Raw genomic sequence first — 24,548 nt, 5'->3', positions numbered from 1 at the left:
TCTCGTCTCTGTCTCACTCCAGCTTTGAAACCCATCTTTGGGCTGGGCTATCCTCCTTATGCACCCCCCCTCCCCCCGCCCCTTATCCCATTGCAGCTCTGACATCCTCTGTGGCCTGCTCTCACCCTTCTCACTCTGTTTAGATGCTAATATCCTATGCCTGGCTACCCTCTCTTTCCTTTCTCCATTCATGCTCTGACACCCTCTGCTGGGCTGCTGTCTACAGGTGGACACCCCCTTCACCCTGCTTATGCTCCATTTCCCCTACACGAATCCCTTACTCATCCTGCTCAGGCTCCTGCTTCTCCCCCCTCAGAGATCCCTGCCTTGCTCTACCCCTTCTAATGGCTTTCATACTGAATTATTTACTGAAGGGAAGGGAGTGGAAGGGAAAAGAAGAGCCAGCATATTTTATGGGAACAGTGTGATCCAAGTTTATGTTTGACAGAAGTAAATCTTCCCCTGCCTTGGTAGTATATCTGGAGAATCTGGAAGGGGCATTTGGGAATCTGCTTTGGGAACTTCGTTAGTATTTGGAATTACTGGTATAAACAGGTTCTTTATTTGTGAACCAGAGACTTCTATGTATGGAAATACTTGGATAGTCTAAGTTCAGAATAGCAGGAAGGGAGGAAGAAACCAAAAGCCAGAAGTGTTTGATGGTTTAGTAGCCCAGTTGTGTCCAACTGTTGGTGAACCCATAGACTGTAGCCTACCAGGCTCCTCTGTGGGTTGCCATTTCCTTCTCCAGGGGATCTTCCTGAGCAAGGGATCGGACCCAGATCTCCTGCTTTGCAGACAGATTCTTTACTGACTGAGCAACCAGGGAAGCCAAAAGTGCTTAGGGAGAAGGACGATTTGAAACTCACTCCTTGGTAGAATTGGTTTGAAAGTGAAGTCGCTCAGTCGTGTCCAACTCTTTTTGACCCCATGGACTGTGGCCTACCAGGCTCCTCAGCCCATGAGATTTTCCAGACAAGAATACTGGAGTGGGTTGCCGTTTCCTTCTCCAGGAGATCTTCCCGGCCCAGGGATTGAACCCTAGTCTCCCGCATTGTAGGCAGCCGGTTTACTGTCTGAGCCACCAGGAAGTCCTAAATTGGTTTAGCTCCATGTTAATCTTGATCCCAAGTGGCCATATAGTCCTATAATGACTGCTACAAAAACACAAAACAGTTAATTGTTTAATAATCTGTTTTGTGAACTCAGTATTAAATTTCAGGATGTTATTACAGTATTTTCCACCTTTATTAATCATTTATGTACTATTAGTTTAGCCATGTCTTGTGTCCTTTCTTAGCTTAACTTTAAATGGGCTTACCTTGTTCACTTAGCCTTATCAAAGGAATAGTGTCTTTGTGAGCATAGTGCTAATTATATATCACATGTTAAAGTGAATACCCCTACCTGGTGGCTCAGCAGTAAAGAATGTTTCTGCCAGTCCAGGAGACCGGGTTCGATCCTTGGGTTGGGACGATCTCCTGGAGAAAAAAATGGCAGCCCACTCCAGTATTCTTGCCTGGGAAATCCCATGGATAGAGGAGCCTGGCAGGCTATAGGCCATGGGGTCGCAAAGATTTGGACATGACTGAGTGACTAACACTTTCACATTCAAAGTGAATGTAGAACTTAAAAAATTTTAAGTTTACTAGGTGCCATATAAAGTGATATATCCCAGTGGTGCAGAGTCCACTTTGGGAATTATGTTAATATAATCAATATAAATGTTTGATAGATTTTCTTGATTTATGTTTGTTACTTGGTATCTAGAGCTAATTTATTTTTTTAAAGCATGATTCTTTTCTAGTTGCTTTTCCCCCAGTATGATTTTTTCTTTGCTTTTTCTCTCATTTAGATGACTTACACTAAGTGAATTCTAATGTCAACCCCAACCGCATCATGGTCTGAGGACCCTTTTAGAAAGTGGTTAAAATGTACACAGAGGCAAAGATTTTAGCCTATGACCTTTTGAAGAATTTTCTGAGTGCAACTAGGAACAAATAATCTATTGTTCACTGTACTGTGCTTAATGTTATGCCTTCTAAATCCTCTTGTTGAAATCTTCTATCTTAAGTAGCTAACAGTTTAATACAGATCATATTAAAAGGTTATTTTTTTTCATGTAGTTTAGACCCTTTACATTTCTGCAATAATATCCAACATTTTACATAAGGTAGCATGAAGTGTTCAAAAACTGTTTTTTTCCCAATTGGGAAAGTGATACTTACCAATTAAAAGTAAGAGAAACTCAGAAAGGAAAAAATTAACTCATTTTTACCTCTCAAATACAATTTATCTTTAAAAAATTTTTTTAAAAGTACACCCACACCAGGCAGAGTCATTTCTTTTTTATGTGTTCCAGTAGTATGTAACTTTATTTTGGAAAAATGTAGTCACAAAAAGTTTTATTTTATTATGTACTTTAAAAATTATTAGTGAAATGGAACACAAAGTTTTGTATTATGTATTGACTACTCATCTTCTATGATTGCTTCATATTTCTTTGGTTTTTCCATTGGATAGTCTTATTAATTTATATATAATACAGTCACACTATATTAGTATGTAAGCACTGTAGTGGCTAGTTGTTGCACATTCTTTTACTTCCTGTTACTTGTCGTTTTCTTTGTCAGTAGTGTCTTTTCTTTTAAAAGCAGAATTTCAGTGTTTTCCTGTAGGTAAATAAATTGGTGTTTTTTCCCTTAATGGCTTCTGGATTTTCTTATTTAGGAAAAACTCTGTTCTATCCAAATATTATGAGATTATTATTTAGTATTTTTCCTAGTAGTATTATGACTTTTTCTTTTTTAGTATTAGGTTCTTAATTTTTCTCTTTCTGTTTCTTTCTCTCTCTCTCTCTCACACACGTATTTTAAAATTTGGTATAAGTTTTTTTTTTTTTTAGCCAGTTAATCTGGTAATGTTCTATTGATAAGCCTTTCTTTTAACACTGATTTGAAATATTAACTTTTATCATATTAACTTTCTGTGTACATATTAAATCTGTTCTATGATTATAACTAGTTTATGGTTATAATACTTTGGTTTTGTTAAAGAGCTTGATAGTATGTTTAAAGTACTTGATAATGTAAGTCTCCTCCGATTATTTTTCAGAAAGTTATTTGGTATTCTCACAATTTTTTTCTTTGAAGTGACCTTCAGAATCAACTTACCATTTCAAACAAGCCCCCATCTTCCAAATCTATTATAATGTCTTCTCACTGCTTCTCTTGTATTTGTGTTAGCCTAATTTAAGCTACCATTTTCTCTTGCCTAGGCTATCTTCTAACTCCAGCACCAAGACGACTCTTTAGAAAACATAGATCATGTTGCTCCCTTCTTTACATCCCTTAAATGTCTTCTTTCCCTCTTTTTCATTATCTACTGCTGCATAGCAAAGTACTCTAAAGCTTTATACCTTAAAATGCCTTTTATAAGAAATTGTAGCTCGCAGTTTGGAAGTCAGGAATTCATGATGGGTTCAACTGTATTTTACAAAGTGTTGGCTGGGTTGGCTGGGGCTGGAGAATCCCTCCCAATACAACTTCTTCAGTTACATGTCTGACACTTCATTGCTTCTTGGTCTCTCTTTCCACATGGCATCTCATTCTTTAGAATGTCTCCATGTGACTTGGGCTTTTCACAGCACGGTGGTCTCAGAATAATCACACTTTTTACATGGCAGCAGGCTTCCAAGGAGGAGGGAAAGAGAAACTTGTCAGACCAATTAAGGCTGTGGCTAGAACCGGCAGAGTGTCCCTTCTGCCATATTTTATTTGTCAAAACGGTCACAAAATCTGCCTAGTTGAAAGAAAATGAAAAGATTAGACTTTTTGATGTGGGAATGGCAACGTCTTATTGCAGGAGAGTATGTGGGTTGAGAGATAACATGACCTCTCTATTTTGGAAAATATAATCTACCACACCATCAAACTCAAAATAAATTCAAAGCTTTTAAAATGGCCCACAAGGCTTTTCATGACCAGACTGGTTCCTCCTCCTCTTTGACCTCATCCTCTATATTTTCTTCTTTTGTTCTTTTCGGTTTAGCCACAATGGCCTCTTTGCTGGGCTTTGAACATGCCACATTTGTTCCAACAATAGATCCATCTTACCTGCCTCTGCTGCCTTGAATGCTCTTTAGATCTTTGCATGGGTCTTCCCAGGGCTCTTCATTTAGGTCTCTGTTCAAATGTCCAGTGTTCAAACGTCTGCGGACAGCTCTCGCTGACGACCTTATCTGATAGACTAATCTTGGTCAGTTAGTACTCCTAATCCTGTTTTTTATTCTACCTAGATTTTAGTGTTGGCATGAATACACTTTTCTTCCCTCCTTGTTTTCTGAGCAACATGAGAAATAGAAGAGGGAAGGTAGAGACCAAACTGTTTATGAAATATATAAATGTTTGTGTGTAAATGTATGTCTGTATTCACAGTGTGAGGTTGGAGACTCAAGGAGCTTGCTTTCTAAATCCCAGAATTAGGCTTCTCCGTTGGCTCAGTGATAAAGAATATGCCTGCAGAGCAGGAGACACAGGAGACTCTGATTTGGTCCCTGGGTTGAAAAGATCTCAGGGAGTAGGAAATGGCAACCCACTCCAGTATTCTTGCCTGGAAAATGCCATGGACAGAGGAGCCTGGTGGGCCACAGTCCATGGGGTCACAAAGAGTTGGACACGACTGAACATGCACACACTACCACCACTCCCAACCTCCCCGCCCCCCCAACCCCACCCCCCACTCAGTACCAGGCAGTGTTGGTTACACCCATCTGCAAAGGGAGCCCCCCGACCAACTCTTGGCATGCTGATGCAGAGGAAAATTCTTGTACTCTGGTAAAGGACAGAGTTGAGTTGTGTATGTCCAATTATTCTCACTTTTATCAATCTGACTGGCTAAATGAGGATTAAAGGAAGGGAATAAAGGAAGTGTCAGAGATGAGTCTCAGATTTGAGAAACTTGGTGTATTGTGTGGTACTGTTTACTAAGATAGGAAGCATGGTAGGAAGATTATGAATTGCATTTTAGAAGCACTGACTTTGAAGTGCCTACAAGAAACCCATGTGGAAAAACCAAATAGGCATTTGGATAACACATTTGAACATTCAGATTTGGTAGTTGTGATAGTTTTCTATTACTGTGTAACAAACTACTGGAAATTCAGTGGCTTAAAACAATTCAAAATTATTATCTTAATTTCTGTGAGTCAGGAATCTGGGCATTGGTTAGTTGGGTTAGGTTTTCACCAGGCTGAAATCAGGGTATTGATCAGGGTTGTTATCTCTGGTGGTTGATAGAATTTAGGTCCTTATAGTTGTAGGACTTAGTGAGGCCTTCTGCTCTGAGAGTCCTGTTGCTGATCCCTGCCATGTGGCCTTCTCCACAGCATGGTAGTTTGTTTCTTCAAGGCCAACAGAAAGTGTTTTTCCTTCAAATCTCTTATGGTTTCCTTGTTTAGGACAGGTTCATCTAGGATAATACCCTTTTTGGTTGTCAGCTTATTAGGGACCTTAATTGCATCTGCATAGTTCCTTGTGCCATGACATGTAACAGTCATCAAAGAGATATCCCTTTATATTTGCAAGTCCTCACTCGTAAGGAAGAGTATTATACAAGCTGTGTCCACCAAGGAATGGGACTCTTGGGGCAGTCTTAGTTACTATCAGTCATCATAGTAGTAATTAGTAGGATAGTCTATACACAGGATTGTCCAAGAAGAGAGAATAGAAGAGAGATTAGGAAATAATTTCACAATTACTGGTACTTTGAGGGTACATTTATATATCTTGTATTTGTAGCGCCTACACCGCTATTTGGTACATGAAAAGTGAAAGTGTTTAGTCGATCAGTTGTGTCTGACTCTTTGTGACCACATGGACGGTAGACCACCAGGCTTTTCTGTCCATGGAATTCTCCAGGCAAGCGTACTGGAGTGGGTTGCCGTTTCTTACTCCAGGGGATCTTCCTGACCAAGGGATTGAACTCAGGTCTCCTGCATTTCGGGCAGATTCTTTACCATCTGAGCACCAGGGCTCATTTGGTACATAGTGGATATTCAATAAATGTTTGTTAGACTTCTTCCCTGATCTCAGATTTTGTAAAATTTGTAAATTTACATTATGTGCCCTTTTATGTTTTTTTTTTACATTGTTGTGCAGCCATTACTACCATCCATCCCCAAAACTTTGTCTTATAAAACTGAAATTCTATACCTATCAAACAATAATTCAACATTCTCCTTTCCCTCCAGCTCCTGGCAACCACCATTATACTTTCTGGTTTTTTATTTTGACTACCTTAAGTACCTTGTCTAAGTGGAACCATACAGTATTTGTCTTTTTCTGAGTGGTTTACTTCACTTAGCATAATGTCTCCAAAATTCATTCATGTTGTAGCATATTGAAGAATTTCTTTTCTTTTTAAGGCTGAGTAACATTCCATTGTTGGTATGCATCATATTTTACTTAGTCTTTCATCTGTCAGTGGACACGTGGGTTCCTTCCATGTTTTGGCTGTTATAATACTGATGTGAATGTGTTGTTCAGTCGACTCTGTGCGACCCCATGGACTGCAGCACGCCAGGCTTCCCTGTCCTTCACTGTCTCCCAGAGTTTGCTTAAACTCATGTCCATTGAATCAGTGATGCCATCCAACTGAAACTGTTTACCACAGATTGGGACTCGAACCCATGTGGCTGGGGCTCGAACCCAGCTAAAACTCTGCTTGGGATTTGAACCCCTATGGCTGGGACTCAAACCCAGCCAAAACCCATGATACCTGGTTTCAGGATCTAATTGAAGCTCAGGTTCTTGATGTCTCATCACAGAAAGAATTCAGTGAGAGACCGGGTAATAGGTAAGAAGTGGATTTATTCAGATACAGAGAGAAGCACATTCCACAGACTGACTGTGGGCCGTCCCAGAAGGCAAGTGCAGCCCTGAAATTTGGTGTGGTTAGGTTTTGTAGGCTGGGTAATTTCACATGCTGGTGAGTGGGAGCATTATTCTGGCTGTTTTTGGGAAGGGGTGGAGATTTCCAGGATTGGGGCCACTGCCCACTCCTTGGTCTTTTAACAGTGCCTTGGGACTGCCCTGGCACTTCTCGGTGTGTCACATCGCTTGCTAATTGAGGATCAAGGTCTGGTCTTTTCTGCCATGTTGGTCCCATTTGATTCTAATCCATTTTATGTTGTGTCCTTGGGCTATGTCATTCGTTCAGAAGTTGTGCTCTGTTACACAACCATCTCATTCTCTGTTACCCGCTTCTCCTGCCTTCAGTCTTTTCCAGCATCAGTGTCTTTTCCAGTGAGTTGACTCTTTGTGTCATGTGGCTAAAGTATTGGAGCTTTGGCATCAGTCCTTCCAATGAATATTCATGGTTGTTTTTCCTTAGGATTGACTGGTTTGATCTCCTTGCTGTCCAAGGGGCTTAAGAGCTACAAACATGGGTATACACATATCCATTTGAATCCTACTTTCCCTTTTTTTTTGAGTATATACCCAGAAGTGGAATTGCTGATCATGTTGTAATTCTATTTTTTAGAGGAAATTTCATAGTTTTTCATATTGACTGTGCCATTTGATACTCTCTTTAGCAGTGTGCAGATGTTCCAGTTTCGCCACATCCTCACCAGCACTTGGTTTTGTGTGTTTTGATATTATCCAAGTTAATGGGTTTTGATTTGTATTTCCCTAATGATTAGTGATGTTGATCTTTTTATGTGCTTATTGACCATTTGTATATCTTCTCTGAGGTCCTTTGCTCATTTTTGAATTTAGTTATTTTTGTTGTTGTATTTTAGGAGGTCTCTGTATAATTTGGATTAATCCCTTATCAGATACATGATTTGCAGGTTTTCTCCCATTCTGTGGTTCACCTTTTTGCTCTGTGGATAGTGTCTTTTGATGCACAAAATTTTAAAGCTTTCTTGAAGTCCAGTGTATTTTTTTGTAACCTGTACCTTTGGTGTCATATCCAGGATATCATTAACAAATTCAATGGCAGGAAGCTTTTGTGCTGTTTTCTTCTAAGTGTTTGATCTATTTTGAGTTACTTTTTGTATATGGGATAGGTAAGGGTCTAATTTCATTCTTTTGCATATGGAGATCATTTTCCCAGTACCATTTGTTGAAAAGACTGACCTTTCTCCTTTAATTGGTCTTGACAACTTTGTCAAAAATCATTTGATCGTATACAAGAAGGTTTATTTCTGGGCTGTCTATTCCATTGGTCTACATGTCTGTCTTCATGCCAGAACCGTGTTGCTTTGATGACTGTTAAGTTTATACTAAAGTTTTTTTTTTAAGTTTTTAAAATAATGTTTACTTCTTAAAAGTTAATGTGCACAATCGGAAAACAAAAAACATAAGCAAAAAACAAAGTCATTCATAATCACAAGCAGTTTACCATTTGACATGTCCTTCTAATTCTCGTTTGTGTATAGTCAAGTTTTGAAATCAAGGAATTTGTTATCTTCCAGATTGTGCATCTTTTTCAATATTGTTTTGGCTATTCAGGCAGGGTCCCTTGAGATACATGTGTTTTTCTGTTTTTGCAAAAATATCCTTAGGATTTTTGATAGAGACTGTGTTGACTCTGTAGATCATTTTGTGTAGTATTGACATTTTAACAGGTTAAGTCTCCTAATCCATGAACATGAGTTGTTTCCATTGATTTATGTCTTCTGTTTCAGCAGTGTTTTGTAGTTTTCATGGTACAAGTTTTTCACTGCCTTCATTAATTCCTATGTATTGTATTCTTTTTGACGCTATCTATATAGCTGTTTTTATAATTTCAGTTTTCTTTTTTGGGAGATTTTTGATTACTGATTCACTCTCTCCTTACCAGTTATAGGTTTATTCAGGTCTTCTGTTTCTTTAGTGATTTAGTCTTGTTTTTTTTTTTTTTTTTAACCATCTTCATCCAATAATGAATTGATCCTATAAAGTCTTGGTAAATTTTGTATTTCTAGAAAATTTTCCATTTCATCTAGGTTATCCAATTTTTTGGCATGCAGTTGTTGATAGTACTCTTTAAATCCTTTTCAGTTCTGTAGAATTAGTAGTCAATGTCCCCATTTTCATTTCTGATTTTAGTACTTTGAGTCTTTTCTCTTTTCTCTTGGTTCATTGAGGTGTAAGTTTGTCAATTCTGTTGATCTTTTTGAAGAACCTTGCAGGGGACACTCTGCAGAAAGAGAGGCAGTGAAACTTCCCTCAGCAAAGCTGAGGGGTCCCGAGGAGAGATGAGCCTGCTGTCCGCCAACCCAGCCCCTCAGTGAGCAAGAGACAGACAGATGCGACAGGAGTTCCATCTAGGCAGTTCCACTGTATTGCCACAAACTCTTGGTTTATATAGGCAAGCAAGGGGGGTTTGCAAGGGACTTGCCATAGTTGCACCAGTCACGTTAAAGGTCAAATCATCATGTGCCTTCATTATAACAGGAGTCTGTTGTGCTCACGCACTGTCCACATGCATGGAAATTAAGAGCCAATCAAAAACTTTAACATAGACCACGCCCCTATCTCTTCCGCCAGGCGCCATCTTAGTTTCCGACCGCAAAGCTAACCCATCTTTTTTAAGGTTTCCCATTTAGGGCCCCACATCTCCCCCTTTATTTTATTCAAGGCCTCGAGACATTTGTATTGATGTTCTGTAGAGCAAGGCGTAAAGCTGTAGGTGGCCAACCTCCAGCCTCGCCAGCCCCTCTCGTGGCTGTGCCTGTCTTAGGTTGCCCTCCTCTGAGGGTCTTACCCGTCATTGGCTATCCAGCCACCTCTTGGGGGCTAGGCAGAATCTCTCTAGATGGTGGGCATCTGGAACTCTTTATCTGTCTCGGTTAATCTCTTGACGGGCTAAATTAATCCAGGGGTTTTGTGGGTGCCTAACATGGGGCCCCTTTTCCATGACCTGGGCAAGCATAACTATTTTTTGCTGTAAGCGCCTATTGTGGGCTGTGAGATTTTTTTTACCTTTAACATTACAACAAGCAGAATAAAAAAAACAAGCAAATAGAAGGCATTTTTAAACCAGGTAAATGGACTTTGTACCCAGTCCCATAGATCCGTTGCTCCCTTTTTCACCTAAGAGTCTCTTTTAACACTGGAAAAGCTGTCAGACAAAAGCTGGGGTATCTCACATCGCAGTCTATGCGCGCTGAGACACTCAACGTCTCAATCGCTCTGGCGTGGAGATCAAGTTGTTGTTAGAGTCACATTATGGCGGATCTCAGGTGTTCGAGCTGGTTTGAAATCCTTGAGCAGAGGCAGTGGATATGTTTATAACCTCAATGGTCTGAGCTTGTTGAACTCTCAGCACGGATGCTGACACTGTTGTACCCCCATGGTTGATGGCCTTGTGTGTCGTTAAACCCAGGCTTCAAAGACTAAAAACTGTTGCACAGCCGTGGCAATGACGAAGGTCAGCAAGGAGAGAATAGGTAATCTGACAATCACCAGGAGCAGTGTCCACCAGGGTCGCCGCATCGATGATTGGAAAGGGAAGAAAAGATCGCCTCAGGAACATTTTGTTCTTGGGCTCAATATGTGAGTGTCTCTTTAATCTGTGTCAGATTTTGAGATTTGACCTCTCTCTTGTGGTGTAAATTTAAGATTCCTTGCTGGCACCCATATAGGGCTGTGGGGTCCCTTGGATGTGGTCTCCCCAGATGCCGTCATAGCGGAGAGGGCCTTGGTCATCACCTCGGTAAGGGCTTCAGTCTGAGCCTGAAGGGCAGTTGAAATAGAGCGGGTCTGATGGCTCTGGGTCCCCACGTCTTTGGTGGCTATAATCCATTGCTCCATAGAGCGGTCTTTCTGTCCTGCGCAAGCCAACTTATGGTCTGAGTTCATCCCTTCCCAGACTAATAGCCTAACAAATTGATCTCTCAGGGGCCCCAGAGGGAATTTTCTCTGTATACTCTTTTCCACCTGATCTATGAAGGTGGAGAGGTCTTCATTATTTTTTTGAGTGATGCCCGATATAGGGGGCTCACTGGGGCCCTCCGCAAGCTTTTTCCAGGCGGCCAGGCATATAGACCATACCTGATCTGTATTAAGGAGCAGGAATGGTGGCCTGTTGAGGTCCTGTAGTCCATTGATCTGCCGTCCCTGACAACATCCCGAAAGTCACCAGGATAGCAGGGTTGGCAGCTTGATTTCTTTCTGCCTGAGCATGACACTCTTCCTTGAGAAAGGCACACCATTTGATATAGGTGTTGCTGGGGAGCACTGCCTTACATAGCATCTTCCAGTCTTGGGTCGTACAAGGTTGATGAGCCAGGCCCTGGGAGAATAGTTTCTGCCCACAGGGAGTTCGGGCCATCCTCTGCCACTGTCTTTTTGAGCTCTTTTAAATCATTGGCCTCCCAGGGGTACCAGGCTGCTGGCCTATTCCCCCCCAGGTTAACATTTACAGGAAAGGCTTGAGTCGGGCCGGTAAAGGGCAGCGAGGATCCCCAAGGGTCTCCGGGATAGATTCTCCCTTTCCAAGGTGACCTCATTGTCTTTTCCACCCAAGGTGTTCCCAAAACTTCCTCAAATGGGGGAGGTAGGGAGGGGCACAGATCTCTCCCCTGGGCTCCCGCTCTTGGGGCATCAGAGGGGTCCCTATTCTCTTCCGCCCCTTTATCATCCCCGAAAGGCTCCCATGGCTCACTATTTGCTCTAGAGTCTATTCCCTACAGTCTCTTTTGCTGTATTTTGGTCCGACATTACTCGTTTGTCGTCAAACTTTTCCCATTGTTTTTCTGATTTTGAATTGGGGGTACCCGTATCAGTGACATGCTCCTCGCTCCGTGGAAAGCAGAGCTTGAGGGCCGAAATGGTCAGACAGAACCCTAAGGGGGCTCCTCACAGTATTGAACCTCTCACTGCCTAGCAAGGGTTTGTACTCGATCCCAAGTGTCCCAAGAGAACAGATTGGCCGAAGCAACCCAGGGGGCTAACCGTACAATGGTCCCCCAGACCTTAATGGCCTGAACATCAGAAATCTCAAGTCCCCTGCTTAAGAGCATATATCTCAGTGTCCTGAGTGCGGGCTCATCAGATTTCCCGGTATTATTTCCTATACTGCCGAGAGAGAATAGAAAGAAAATTCACTGAGGACAACCACCAAAAAATCCTACCAGGAGTGGTGGGGGCCAGAAAGTGGGGCTTGTGGTATGCTTTTGAAACTGTTTATGTGCCTGCTTCATTGCACGGAAGTTTTCTTGCTGGGGGCGGGCACCCTAGAGGTTTCTAGCCCGTTCCGTGACCCCCTTATCCTGTCACAGGAGTCTTCAAGTGGCAGGCGCCCTAATGGCCTGTAAGTGCCTGACCCGTGCCCACAGGGAAGATTCTAGGCCACGTCCTCAGTTAAGAATGATTAAAGGGGAGTTTCACCCGATCGGGCTCTAGTTACTGAGGCTTACTTGTTTCAGAGCCTTCAGAGTCTGCCAGAGTGTGGCCCTAGCCAGGACTTACCACCTCCACAACCGTTCGCCTGTTCACTGAAACTCCCGAAAAAGGAGTTAAGGACAGATAGAAAAGAGGAGGAGAAAGAAAATAAGTCAGAAGAGTTTTTTGCCACTTCCCTCAAAATGGAGGGGTCCCACCTTGAAGTGCGGCTTACCTCAGGAGATACTCCTCTAAAGGGAAGTGCCGTGCTGTGACCAGCCTAGGGTCCTTCGTTGCTCCTTCTTTCAGAGCCGCACGGTGTCACCACCTCCGTCCATCCGCTTCGCGCCCCACGTCGGGCATCAGTTTCTGCAGGGGCGGGGGGCACTCTGCAGAAAGAGAGAGGCAGTAGAACTTACCTCAGCAAAGCCGTGGAGTCCCGAGGAGAGGTGAGCCTGCTGTCCGCCAACCCAGCTCCTCGGAGAGCGAGAGAAAACCACACGTGACAGGGGTTCTGTCTAAGCAGTTCCGCTTTATTGCTACAAACTCTTGGTTTATATAGGCAAGCAAGGGGGTTTTGCGAGGGACTTTCCATAGTTGCACCAATCACGTTAAAGGTCAAATCGTAATATGCCAGTTGCACCAATCACGTTAAAGGTCAAATCATCATGTGCCTTCATTATAACGAGTCTATGGTGCTCTAGTGCTGTCCACGTGCACGGAAATCAAGAGAGCCAATCAAAAACTTTAACATAGACCACGCCCCTATCTCTTCCGCCAGGCGCCATCTTAGTTTCGGACCGCAAAGCTAACCCATCTTGTTTAAGGTTTCCCATTTAGGGCCCCGCAGAACCTAACTTGATTTCATTGATTTTCCTCTGTTGTTTTTCTATTATTATTTTGTTTATCTGTGCTGTCAATTTATTATTGCTTTCCTTCTAGCTTTGGGTTTCAATTGTTCTTATTTTTCTATCTAGTTCCTTAAATTGTAAAGTTAGGTTGTTAATTGGAGATTTTTCTTGTTTTTAATGTAAGCATTTATAGCTATAAATTTCCCCTTAGCACTGCTTTCACTGCATCCTGTTAGCTTTGATATGTTGTGTTTTCATTTTTGCTTATCTTTAAGTATTTTCTTTTTTTTTTCTAAGTATCTTCTAATGTCCCTTATGAGTTCAACTTTGAAGCATTGGTTGTTTAAAAATGTACGTTTGATTTCCACAGTTTGGTGAATTTTCCAGTTTTACTTTTCCAGATTTCCAATTTCATTGCATTGTAGTCAGAGAAGATACCTTGTATATCTCTCTTTTAATTTATTGAGATGTTATTTGTGGGCTTCCCTGGTGGCTTAGCCGGTGAAGAATTTGCCTGCAATGAGGGAGACCTGGGTTCAATCCCTGGATTGAAGATCCCCTGGGAAGATCCCCTGGAGGAGGGCATGGCAACCCACTCCAGTATTCTTGCCTGGAGAATCCCCATGGACAGAGGAGCCTGATGGGCTACAACTGAGTGACTAAGCACAGCACAGCAGTGGTGGCTCAGTGGTAAGGAATCAGCCTGCCAATGCAGGAGATGCGGGTTTGGATCCCTGGGTCGGAAAGATCTCCTTGAGAAAGAAATAGCAACCTACTTTGCCTGGGAAATCTCATGGACAAAGGAGCCTGGCATGCTATACAGTCCATGAGGTTACAAAAAAGTTAGACATGACTTCTGTCTAAACAACATTTGTGGCCTTACCTATGCTTTAACCTGGAAAATATCCCATGTACACTTGGAGAAGACTGTATTCTGTTGTTGGGTAGAGCGTTTTGTATATGTATATTTGGTTTAATTGGTTTATTATATTGTTTGAGTCCTCTGTTTCCTGACTTACTTTCTGTCTGGTTGTTTTCTCCACTATTGTGAGTGGAATATTGAAGTCTCCCAACTATTCCTGTAGAACTGTCTATTTCTTCCTTCAATTCTGTCCATTTTTGCTTCATGTATTTTGACGGTCTGTCAGCTGTATAAATGTTTATAATCTGTCTTCTTGCTATATTGAACCTTGTATTAACTTATGATGTTCTCCTCTCTAGTCATAACTTTTTTTAAAGTCTACTTTGTGTTACATTGGGTTTCCCTGGTGTCTCAGATGGTAAAGAATCTGCCTGTAATGCTTGAGACCTAGGTTCGATCTCTGGGTTGGGAAGATCCCCTGGAGAAAGAAATAGCAACCCACTCCCTTATTCTTGGGCTACAATCCATGGAATCGCAGAGTTGGACACAAGTGAGCAACTAACACTTTGACCTTCACTCAGTGTTTTATTAGTCTGGCCTACCCCTTTTATTTTTTTTAAGCTTACACTCTTTTGACATTGTATGGAATAGTATTTTACCTTCCTTCATCTTCAACCTGTTTGTGTCTTTGGATGTCGAATGAGTCTCCTTTAGGCAGCTTATGATTGGATCATGTGTTTTTATCCATTTTGCCAAATCTCTGTTTTTTGATTGGAGGGTGTAATCTAACTACATTTTAAGTGATTACTGATAAGAGGGGACTTACTGTTGTCGTCGTGCTGTTTGTTCTCTGTGTGCTCTGTAGCTTTTTTGCATTTACCACATTACTGTCTTCTTTTGTGTTTACTTTTTGTAGTGGAATGTTTAAACTTCTTTCTTGTTTCCTTTTTGTATATTCTGTGGCTATTTTCTTTGTGGTTACCAGAGGGATTACATTTAATACCCTAATGTTATAACAATTACTTGATATAAAACTCTGAATTTTGACAAATGCACAGATTCATGTAATCATCACCATGGTCAAGATACAGGAAGTTTCATTACCTTCCAGAATTCTCTTGTACCGCTTTGGCCATGAGGGGAGGTGGTGGCAAATTCTGAGAGGACATCTGTCGTCTTGCAGAGGAGAGTCCTCTGAATTATCTTCAAACAAGCATGGGGAGTACTTGCTCTTAGTAAGCAGTAATGGGCCACTCCTGTAGACCTAGAGGGTTCAGAAGAATTTGGAGATAAAAGATTTGGGGGAGCACCAGCCCAGATGTTTCCATTACCCCTGTCAGAGTCTTACTGTTCTTTGTCAAACACAGCTCTGAACTTGGCATAGCAGGCCTGCCTTGTTTGGAAGTTTAACTTTTGGAGCCCAGCAACTGTTCTGGTCTAGATTTCTTTGCCTTCCTCTTGGAGAAGAGACGAGGACATCTTTGTGTACTTTCAGAGAGGCCTTCTGGCTTTCATACTTAGAGTCCAGTTAGCAGTCAATTACCTTTTTGTTATCTTTTCTTGCAGAACTCAAATAGTTTAGTAATATTCTTCAAAGTCAGTTGTTTTCAAGGTTGCTTTTTCTCCTTCATTGCCGCTTTAAATTCCCATCTTAGCACCTACTCCATCTGCCTTGAGAGCCTAGTGCAGGGTGTTCATTAAGGCGTTCCTTTGGGATCAACACCTGTGAGGAGGGAAAACTGGGCAGATGCAAAATTCATGGTGCAGTGCAGGCCTGGCACCCCCCTTTGGGGAGCTTTGGCACTAGAATGGGCCCTTTTGAGTTTCCCGGAACCGGGCTGAGGTGTTCAGGCCTCTGTATTGCCATAGCAGTTAGTTGGGTAGTCAGTATAGGGAGAGTATCATCTGGGCAGCATCATTAGAGAGTGAGGTGAGGCAGGCCCTGTGGGACTGACAGTTAAGTCCTTCCTGAAGGGGGCACTGAGCAGTGCCTCATCATCTACCAAAAACTCCCCTGTACCCACAAGGAGTAAAGAGTTTGTTTTTGTTTTTTTTAGTATCATTAACCCATGGATGTAAATATGTGCAGATTTAGCAGAATTTCCATTGACTTAAATATGTATGGGATGATGCAAAAATGTTTGTAAATATACAGCTCAATAAGTGTTTGCCAAGTAAACACACCAGTGTAACCGCTCCACAGATCAGGAACTAAAACAATGCTAGCAATCCAGGGCTTCCTCCTTCCCCCTCCGTTTGCTTCTGCTCGTTACTTGCTCTTTCCAAGGGTCTCTATTATCCTGATTTGAATTTAACATATTTTTGAATTTGTGTAACATTCATCCATAAGGGATCTTTTGTTTTGATTTCTTTCAATATTTGTGAATTTAAGCTTATAATTGTAAGTCATTTATTCCCTTTGCTATAGCGTTTTTCTTTGTTTGAAGATACCCTTTTTGAAAACCATTTCTGTTGTTGATAGACATTTGGAGTGTTTCCAGTTTTTGGAAATTACGAAATCATGGCTATAAACGTTGCTGAACATACCTTTTGATGGACATAGGTACACATTTCTGTTGGGTATATACCTATTGAAGTTATTGAGTACAGTTGGTCTCTGTATCCATGGGTTCCACGTTTGTGGATTCAACCAATGCAGATAATTTTTTGGGGGGAAAAATTCCAGAAAGATCCAAAAAGCAAAACTTGAATTTGCCAAGCAACTGGCAACTATTTACATAGCATTGCATTGTTTTTACATGGCATTTATATCATATTAAGTATTATAAATAATCTAGAGATGATTTAAAGTATACATAAGGATGTGCAAAGTTACCTGGGCTTCCCTGGTGACTCAGCGGTAAAGAATCTGCCTGAAGTACAGGAGTCCTGCAGGAGATGAGGGTTCAATCCCTGGGTTGGGAAGATCTCCTGGAGTGGGAAATGGCCACCCACTCTAGTATTCTTGCCTGGAGAATCCCATGGACAAAGGAGCCTGGTAGGCCACAGTCCATGGGGTTGGAAAGACTGATGCGATTGGGTGACTAAACAACAACAAAGGATATGCATAGGTTATGTGCAAGTAGTGTGTTTTATATAAGGGACTTGAGCATCACAGATTTTTGTGTCCTCTGGACTCCCAAACCAGTGTCCTGTAGATTTGGACAGATGACTGTATATATATATGTTCCATTTTAGTAGAAAGAATGAAATTTCAGTCTTTCAAAGTAATTACTGATTTACACTCATATATTTAATGTACAAAAGTTCCAGTTGCTGTGGTTTTCCCTGTTTATTTAGGATGTTACCTTCTTGGCTGTATAATTAAGAACTGGTTGTACTTAAGAGGGTTCCTCTTTCTTTTAGAAGGTTCTGTACTCTAATTTTTTGTCTTCTGAAGCTGTGAGATTTTGAATTTCTATTCTGCTTTTCAGAAGTTCTGGCTGAGGTTTTTTACCCTTTTCCACCCAGTTATGCATTTGAGACTCCCTCATGTTTTCAGTTTTGTCACTCCAGCTCTCAGTGACAACCAAAATCTCTGATGGTTCCTCTTTCCTTCCTTCCACAGAGGTACTTGCTTGGAAAAGGCATATTTCTGAGTCTCTCTCTCTTTTTTTTTTTTTTTGGCCCGGATTCTGCAAATGCCCCAGTGGGAGGTGGTGGGGGGCTGTGGAAACAGCTGCAAAAGATCACCTTACCTCCACATAGTTCACCGTGTTTTTTTTTTTTTTTTTTTTTTTGAAGCTTAGCCTCTCTAACCTCATTCCTTCAGTAGCTCTCTAAAATCTTGAAACAGTTGATATTTTAATCTTTTTTGTGTGTGAGTTAGGGGTAGGTAGGGGTTATTTTGCTGTGAAGTACTCTACCTTAAATGGAAACAGAAGTATGAATTAAAACATATTTGATTTTTAAATAATTTAAAATTGTTGTTCTTAGTGTTCAAATTATTCCCTTTTTGACCAGTGGGAGCCTTCTCAAAATACATTCCTGAGTCTTTTTTGACTCTACCTTTTGATAGCTTTCTTTGGCAGCTTTCTTACTATATGGTATGACAAGGTATTCCAGGTTTACCATGTACCTTTTTGCTTTGGATGTGGAATCAGCTGTTTTCTGAGGGGGTCCCAATTCCTTTGACCAGGAAATGGTATCTCAAGATCGTTACTGCAGGGTCGAACATTGTTTCTAGGCATTTTCAGCAAACAAAGGTAGAAAGACATATTTCCTTTTCTTCATACAAGATAAACTATAGTAAGAATTGATATATCAATAGATACTTTCAATTCCAGTTCAAGACTACAGGGTTTTTACTTTACTAGTCCTCTCCTATGCTGAGAGTCTCAGTTTTTAATAACACCAGTAGTGATAGAATTAAAATATCACCTAATCACCCATTTCCTTGATCCCACAATATGTACAGAATCAAGATTTATCTTCATTTTCTTTGTCCCAAGAGTATATTCCATTATGAATGTATAGTCAGCCTACTGTGATTTAGAATAACTTAGAATAGTTCTTCTGTTCATGATTATGCCAATAGAAGCTTAGATATGAATTTCAGTTCGTTTGTTTTTTATTCTTTTATTTTTTAGTATTTAAATTTTATGTTTACATAAATTGCATAATTTAAAAATAAAATGTACAAAACCCAGGGAATGTAGATTCTGTCCTTGTCACCTTTATTTTCTTCCGTTTCCTAAAGATAACCACTTAAAAGCTTTTGTATTTTATCTTTCAGTTATTGTATGTGTGAAGATTTGTGTGTGTGTGTTTATTTCTCCTCCTCCTTCCTAGATGAATTTTCTTCATCCTGTTTTTTCAACTTAAAGATATATCCTGGAGACTGTTCCCTAGTTTGATGAATTTTGACTCATTTTTGTCATTTTTTAAATGTTACGTTTATATAAGTCTTTTATTTAAGTCATTTAAATTCTGTGGTCTATGTTATTTGCTCTCTCAGCATATATTTTGGTGTTTCAGGAGGTTTGTGTATTAGGGTTCAGTCAGGGAAGCCGATTGTGTGATGGGGTAAGCGACTTATTATGGAAATTAGACCATGTACAATTTTGAGAGGACTTGTGAGGTGAAAATCTAGAAGGAGGAGTTGGAAGATCAGAGAAAAGGAGTCACTAACCAGATCCTCTACATCAGTGGCAATGGATAGACCAGTTGGAGATTTTAGGGAAATCTGAGAAGCCACTGCAGTGGGACTGTGTGGGAGAAACTTAAGGTGAGCCACGTGGAAAGCTCTTGGCTGTGTTTCGTCACCCACTCTGTAGATTTTCACCTAAGCATCTGGTGCTAGGCTTGTGCCACTGCTCACCCAAGACAAACCAGCAATTTTTTTTTTCTGTTGGGTTATTTTTATATTGATGTCTTTGTATAGTACTCTAATTTCCTCCCTTTTTTGGGAGGGGAAGTTGTTAAACAGTGGTTTTCTTCTATAAGCAGTATTGAAATTAGCTAGTAACCTATTCTCATCTCCTTCTCAGCCAGCATTTGGTTTAAAATAATGTCCTTTTACTCTTAGTACCATAAGGCAGTCCATATACCATGAGTATCCTTTTTTGTGTATTCTCACTGCCCTTTCCCAATTTTGATAACTGTACCATATCTATACTGTCATTACATTTAGCAGTTACATAGTGTGTTTTCTCCTTTATTATCATTATTTATATTCAGTTCTTTTAGTAAAGATATATTTAATGGTCCCTCATAGTGTAGATGTGTCTTCTGTTATTTTGGTTGACTGAAGCATATTGTCTAGTAGGTTTCTCAGGATAGGCTCAAGGGAGCCTATATTTTCTGGTTTCATGCAATTCATAACAGTTTGATTATCACCATTTTACTTGGAAGTCAGTTTGCCTGCGTGTAAAATCCTTGGCTTACTTTATCTTCTCTTGAGAATCTTAAAATGTTATTTCATTTTTTCATTAGCATATAGTATTGTCAAAGTCTGAGGACAGTCTGATTTTTGTTTTTTGTGTAAGTGACTTTCTCTTTCTGCTTAAATGTTCAAAGGATTTTTTTTTTCATTTGTTTGTTTCTTATTCACAGAAGATCAAGTTTTACTAAAATATGACCTGGTATTGGTCATTCTGAATTAGTTTTTCCATGTATGTGGTGTGCCCTTTATATAGTTTGAAATATTTAAACAAATTATCAGCAAACTTTGCTTGAATTCATTTGTAATATCTATTCTGCACCATTGATTTCGTTTCCTTCTTTGAGGACTCCTGTTACACATATGTTGGATCTTGTTTGCCTGTTTTCTCTGCCACTTTATTGTAAATCCCCATCTCATTTTCCTTCTTATTTTTTTGAATATTAGAATTTTCCTCCTGTTTACCTTTTTCTCTTAAAGCATTATATTTTCTTTTATTTACTCTTTAATATCTCTGGTTAGTCCTCACTTCTGAAATGATTTTTTTTCTAATTCTTTCCTGAATTTTGTCAACTTATTTGTAATTCTAATGTATTTCATATCTTTAGTCATTTAAAAACTTCTCTTGGCTCATTTTGAATTAATAATTTACAGTTTCATCTGTTGGTGAACATATCTTTTTGGCATGTTTTCATTTTCTGTAGTAATGCTATTCTGTCTCTTATTCCTTTTTTCTCAAAATAGTTTCACATATGACTTGACTACAGTGTTTTCTGTTGCTCATTTTTATGTGAAATTAATTTTCCTAAGTTGTTAGAAGAGAAATGTGGGCCAGTATAGCTTTCTGTCTTCATGGCTCTGGAGTGCTTTTATTGCTTTAATGAAATTAAATAAATACATCATCTCATTGTTTGTAAGCTCTCTTGGCTTTCTTCTCTTTTCTACCTTTGATTGAGATCTTTTTCCTTTGCCCCTGTTGTTCTTATTGTTTTCAATTTGGAGTATATCTCAGCAATTTCTTCTCAATGTGGTCTTCATCCTGGAAGGAGGTGTTTCTTTAGCTGGTTAGTTTAGAACTATGCTGTTCAGTGAGTACAACAGCTACTTAATGTTAAGTTTCAGTAGAATAAATTTAAATAATAATAAACATTTGATTCCTTATTTGCATTAGCCATGTAGCAGATGCTTAGACTTAATAGCCATATGTGGCTAGTGACTACTGTACTGAGCATTATTAATACAGTGTAATAGCCTCATCACAGAAAGTTCTATTAGACAGTGATGGTTTAAAGTGTGCTTTCTTCTTTTCAAAGTTTGTTATAGACATTTTGCAGACAAGAGCCAATTGCTGTGTGCAGAAACCTCCCTGTGTTTCAGCTAAGCTCTAAACTTGTTCTGCTGTACATCTCATTGAGGATGTAATACAGTTTTGGGATTTTCCTCTTGTCAGTTCAGTTCAGTCGCTCAGTCATGTCTGACTCTTTGTGACCCCATGAACCGCAGCACGCCAGGCCTCCCTGTCCATCACCAACTCCTGGAGCCTACCCAAACTCATGTCCATTGAGTCGGTGATGCCATCCAACCATCTCATCCTCTGTCATCCCCTTCTCCTCCTGCCCTCAATCTTTCCCAGCATGTCTTTTCAAATGAGTCAGCTCTTTGCATCAGATGGCCAAAGTATTGGGGTTTCAGCTTCAGCATTAGTCCTTCCAATGAGTATTCAGGACTGATTTCCTTTAGGATGGTCTGGTTGGATCTCCTTGCAGCCCAAGGGACTCTCAAGAGTCTTCTCCAACACCACAGTTCAAAAGCATCAATTCTTCGGTGCTCAGCTTTCTTTATAGTCCAACTCTCACATCCACACATGACTACTGGAAAAACCATAACCTTGACTAGATGGACCTTTTTTTGGCAAAGTAGTATCTCTGATTTTTAATATGCTATCTAGGTTGGTCATAACTTTTCTTCCAAGGAGCAAACGTCTTTTAATTTCATGGCTGCAGTCACCATCCACAGTGATTTTGGAGCCCAAGAAAATAAAGTCTGTCACTATTTCCCTGTCTATTTGCCATGCAGTGATAGGACCAGATGCCATGATCTTAGTTTTCTGAATGTTGAGCTTGAAAGCCAACTTTTTCATTCTTCTCTTTCAGTTTCATCAAGAGACTATTTCTTCACTTTCTGCCATAAGGGTGGTGTCATCTGCATATCTGAGGTTATTGATATTTCTCTCAGCAGTCTTGATTCCAGCTTGTGCTTCATCCAGTCCAGTATTTCTCATGATGCACTCTGCATATACGTTAAATAAGCAGGGTGACAGTATAAAGCCTTAACGTACTTCTTTCCCTATTTGGAACCAGTCTGTTGTTTCATGTCCAGTTGTAAGGAGTGCTTCTTGACTGGAACAGATTTCTCAGGAGGCAGGTCAGGTGGTCTGGTATTCCCATCTCTTGAAGAATTTTCCACAGTTTGTTGTGATCCACACAATCAAAGGCTTTGGCGTAGTCAATACAGCAAAGTACATGTTTTTCTGGAACTCTCTTGCTGTCTCGATGATCCAATGGATGTTTTTCAATTTGATCTCTGGTTCCTCTGCCTTTTCTAAAACCAGCTTGAACATCTGGAAGTTCACGGTTCACGTGCTGTTGAAGCCTGACTTGGAGAATTTTGAGCATTACTTTGCTTGCATGTGAGATGAGTGCAATTGTGCAGTAGTTTGAGCATTCTTTGGCATTGCCTTTCTTTGGGATTGGAATGAAAACTGACCTTTTCCAGTCCTGTGGCCACTGCTGAGTTTTCCAAATTTGCTGGCATATTGAGTGCAGCACTTTCACATCGTCATCTTTCAGGATTTGAAAGAGCTCAACTGGAATTCCATCACCTCCACTAGCTTTGTTCATAGGGATGCTTCCTAAGGCCCCTTGACTTTGCATTCCAGGATGTCTGGCTTTAGGTGAGTGATCACACCAATATGATTATCTGGGCTGTGAAGATATTTTTGTATAGTTCTTCTATGTGTTCTTGCTACCTTTTCTTAATATCTTGTGCTTCTGTTAGGCCCATACCATTTCTGTCCTTTATTGTGCCCATCTTTGCATGAAATATTCCCTCGGTATCTCTAATTTTCTTGATGAGATCTCTAGTCTTTCCCATTCTGTTGTTTTCCTCTATTTCTTTGCATTGATCGCTGAGGAAGGCTTTCTTATTTCTCCTTGCTCTTTGGAACTCTGCATTCAAATGGGTTTATCTTTCCTTTTCTCGTTTGCCTTTCACATCTCTTCTTTTCGCAGCTATTTGTAAGGCCTCCTCAGACAATGTATGATCCTATTACCATTTTCTTAATTGTTCTGTTTTTTTTTTTTTTCTATAGGTCTTTCCCTTCTCTTGTGTTTCCTGCCTAGAGAAGTTCCTTTAGCACTTGTTGTAAAGCTGATTTGGTGGTGCTGAATTCTCTTAACTTTTGCTTGTCTGGAAAGGTTTTGATTTCTCCATCAAATCTGAAGGAGAGTCTGGTTGGGTAGAGTATTCTTGGTTGTAGGTTCTTCCCTTTCACCGCTTTAAATATATGGTGCCATTCCCTTCTGGCTTGTTGAAAAATTGGGTGATAACCTAATGGTAGTTTCCTTGTATGTTATTTGTTGTTTTTCCCTTGTTGGTTTTAATATTATCTTTGCCTTTAATTTTTTGTCAGTTTGATTACTATGCGTCTTCATGTGTTCCTCCTTGGCGTTGTCCTGACTGCAACTCTCTGTGCTTCCTGAACTTGGCTGACTATTTCCTTTCCCATGTTAGGGAAATTTTCAGCTATTATCTCTTCAAACATTATTTAGTATTTCTTTACTGTCAAGTTAGTCAAATTATTAACTAAGGAAATTTGGACATGCTACCTGGTCTCTTTCCACTTTTTGTTGCACCATTTTAAAAAGGAGGAAGCTGGACTCAGGTTTGTTTTTTCATGGAGGAACTTCATCAGTGTTCTCTGTTAGTGTTAGCAGGATTTAATATTTAAACAGTACATATATTTGTGATGCTTTCAATACAGAATGCTGCTCTTAAACTGAGTAGAAATGAACTTTGTAGTGCAAATTGGTTCATTCTCAGATAAGTGTGGTCCCCTTAAAGGATATTTTTTTCCATGAGATCTATCTTTTTGTCATTCTGTTACTCCCTCAACTGTGTACCTGAGGGTGATTATCTTACCTGAGTCAGTTTTACCATGTATATTGCAGGCTATACAGTTTGTTTTGTTTTCTGAACATTCTGGAGTTATTTGCCATTATTGACTAGAGGTCTAAGGCATAGATTTTCTTGATCTATTGATTTTTTAAATGCTTGAGTTCAATATATAAGGGAAAAGATTGTTTGCATTTTCTTGCAGGCATTTTTCTCTGAAATAATTTTTAGCTTCAGTGAAGTAGCTCTATTTCTGTGAGTCATCATTCTGTCTTATATAGTGCTGGGTAAAGGTTTAATTTTGTAGATAAAGATTTATGACTTATAGAAAGCTGAAAAAATTGAAATTTCTTCAGAATTTTAGATTTGCTATAAATTTCTTTATATATTGAAAATTGGAGTTTAAT

The 24,548-nt window shown here is 40.0% G+C and overlaps 1 protein-coding gene across 3 annotated transcripts in view; it reads left to right on the top strand.

Annotated features, from left to right (window-relative positions):
- The window catches only part of NF1 (neurofibromin 1), a 250,845-nt gene that overhangs the window by 31,457 nt on the left and 194,840 nt on the right, over window positions 1-24,548 (top strand). The gene's annotated exons all lie outside the window — the stretch shown is intronic.

Source organism: Capra hircus, chromosome 19, assembly GCF_001704415.2.
Source record: "Capra hircus breed San Clemente chromosome 19, ASM170441v1, whole genome shotgun sequence".
NCBI lineage: Eukaryota > Metazoa > Chordata > Mammalia > Artiodactyla > Bovidae > Capra > Capra hircus.
This window is presented reverse-complemented; position numbering and strand designations above follow the sequence as displayed.